At 35.3% G+C, this 2,726-nt stretch overlaps 1 protein-coding gene across 1 annotated transcript in view; it reads right to left on the minus strand.

Annotated features, from left to right (window-relative positions):
- LOC107692456 (cdc42 effector protein 4-like) overlaps positions 1–1,663 on the minus strand; it is a 22,491-nt gene extending 20,828 nt beyond the window's left edge. The window contains exons 1-2 of the mRNA XM_016491502.1: positions 1,595–1,663; positions 1,339–1,431 (exon numbers count right to left, since the gene is read on the minus strand). The gene's annotated coding sequence lies outside the window, so the exon portion shown is untranslated. The remainder of the gene's footprint in view (positions 1–1,338; positions 1,432–1,594) is intronic.
- Between the last annotated feature and the right edge of the window lie 1,063 nt (positions 1,664–2,726).

Consider the following 2,726-nt stretch of genomic DNA (forward strand, 5'->3'; position numbering starts at 1 on the left):
AAAAAAAAAAAAAAAAAAAAGTCAACCCAGGATACCCAAAAGTAGGTTGTACTGTTGAGACAACCCATTAGGGTCAATCGATTTCACTCTGATAACCTTTTACAATACCAGAGTGCTTGCCAGTTTTGTGCAAACAACAGTTTGGGCCGTTAGTGTAACGAACTGTGAAAATGCAGCCGTCTGACCAATATGTATCATGCAAGAGATGTGACCAATACTGTAGGTTCAGGACAATGTATATGGGAAATGCATCTGGAAATTCACAAGAGGTTATTGGAATACTTCACTGGATTCCTGTTTCATTGCAATGTGGACTTTGCAATCCTCCAAGCAGTTACATAATGCTTCATTCTGTTTAAAGTGCAACAATTCTACCACATTTTCTTCAACTGATGCAAGCAGCAATCTAACAGCCTAACATCAGCTCCAAGCTCCAACCAGGCATTTAACACCACTATACCAATGCCTCAAAATCACAAGCTCCTCGTTTTTCCTTTTAGTTTGCAATCCCAACAGTCTGCATGTCAAAGACCCCCATTAGCAATCACTTGTTAACTGCTAACTCATTTTCACACTTGTGTGTATTGGTAGCATACAAAACTTCCAATCTGAACAGTGAAATGCAGATAAATTTGGTAAAATTATTTGGCTGTAAAACAGAAGAGCTGTAATTAACTGGTTTAATAGGAACAATGAAAAACGTTCCATATATGAAGTATAAAAAAGCCAAAGGTCAGTGTGCCACAAATAGCTGATAAAAAGCCACGAGAAAGGCAAATGCATATGGCACACATTTTAAATATCAAATTATATAAAATAAGCCCAAAAATAATGAAATAAATTATTATTAAAAAGGTATTAATAAACATTATTACATTAATTACCTCATAATATATTTTAATTACATTTTTTGGGTTAATCCAACAACAAAAGTTGCCAAACATTTTTTTTCTAGAAATGCAGTTCTAACATAATGCAGTTAATACTTTAATGCATAAATTGTAGGGTAAAATAAGCCTAAAATAGGGAAACACTATGGTCATAGGCACATTACAAAGCGAACACACAGTAGAGGAATGTCTGAGCACTGACATTAAAATGGTAAAACTCTCTTTGGGACCACCTGGAGCTGTGAAGCCAATTTGACATTCAAATGAATGAGATACCTGTCTGACTGGCCATTGATTTAAACTGCAGGATAGAAGAAAGGTCTGTATGAAAACTCATCATTGTGAGACACTAGAAGAGCAAATGCTTCATTGTATCTCTAAGTTCTGGTGGGACCTTCTGGAATATGTCGCACAAAGAAATTAATTTATGTAAAGAGTAAAGTCTTACCACTGTTTGCTCCGTAGTATTGGATCCCAGGAGCCTCAACGCCAAGTTGAGCTTCTCATCCAATAACAATGGACCAAGTTCAATGGAATCACACTTCAAACAAAAGAGAAGTGAATAATAACAAAACACAGGCTCAGCCTGTCGAATGTTGCCAATATCCTTCAAACTTTAACAGCTTTATGTTGCAATCACGCGTTTATAGATAATCAAAAGTAGTTAAATAGGACGGGATCCTGACGAGCGCGTCCTCACGTACTGACTGTTCAAAGCGCGATGGCGCACTAATGCAGCTCGAGCGTTCACTGTCCTGTGTCGACGCCCCGCCCACAACCCCACCCCCGCAGGCTGCCTTAGGTAAAGCGCCCCGCCTCCTTGTATGAGCATGAGCGATTGCGCTCCGCCCATTTCCAATGTAAACTCAGTCTCCCATTGCCTCTTAAAGGACCAGTATGGAATTAACCAAATCCACAACTGTAGTCTAATATATTGAGATTGTATTTGGCGTCCATTTATTTTAATTTAAAGCTACATATCATATATCCACAAGTTTTTATACACATTAATTACACTTATATTAAACATTTGTATAACTATTAAATAGTAATGTATTATTTTTATTATCAATGACAATATATATTATAATATACAATCAATATATTATATAATATATATTAATAGTAAGCATCGATGGTGAGATTTAAAGAAATATAAATAATTTCACAAATTGGTTTGTTTGACTTTGATTCCTTTTATTTAGAAAATAATATAATTCTGTCATCAGGTCATCTTCTTATTATATATATTTTTTTCCTTCAAAGACAAAGAGTTTTAGCCAAAGCCAGATGATCATTGACAGCTCAAGAGCTCCTTCAAGTGATTATTTATTTTTTATATATTGTCTAGTACAGTGTTTCCCAACCGGGGTGCCGTCTGTCAAGAGCAGGGGTGCCGTGTAAAAAATAATTTTTTAATATTTTTAAATTGCTAAAATGTTCAAAAAAGCATCTATTATATAATATCCATTTCTGATGTCGCCAATAATTAGAGATGCAAAAAATGAGTTCACCGCTCAGGTTTCACTTTCACGTGGTGTGACATATTCTGCAGTTCTTCCCTGTTGTACCGAATATCTATTTTTTTCAAATTATCACATCGAAGTTAGAAATTCAAATATTGTGACAAAATTAATTTTGTAGGGTGCCACATGTTTGTTACAATTTCCAAAGGGTGCCGCGACTAAAAAAAGGTTGGGAAACACTGGTCTAGTACAGAATAGACATATTTAATCACAGAGTACACCCTTGGCACTAAACACTTATTATAATACAATATATCCCATTTTAGGCATTTTAAAAGTCCTTAGATTCAGCACTGGTATATAATATTGA

This window comes from Sinocyclocheilus anshuiensis, unplaced genomic scaffold (genome assembly GCF_001515605.1).
Source record: "Sinocyclocheilus anshuiensis isolate Anshui unplaced genomic scaffold, SAMN03320099.WGS_v1.1 scaffold915, whole genome shotgun sequence".
In the NCBI taxonomy this organism is placed as follows: domain Eukaryota; kingdom Metazoa; phylum Chordata; class Actinopteri; order Cypriniformes; family Cyprinidae; genus Sinocyclocheilus; species Sinocyclocheilus anshuiensis.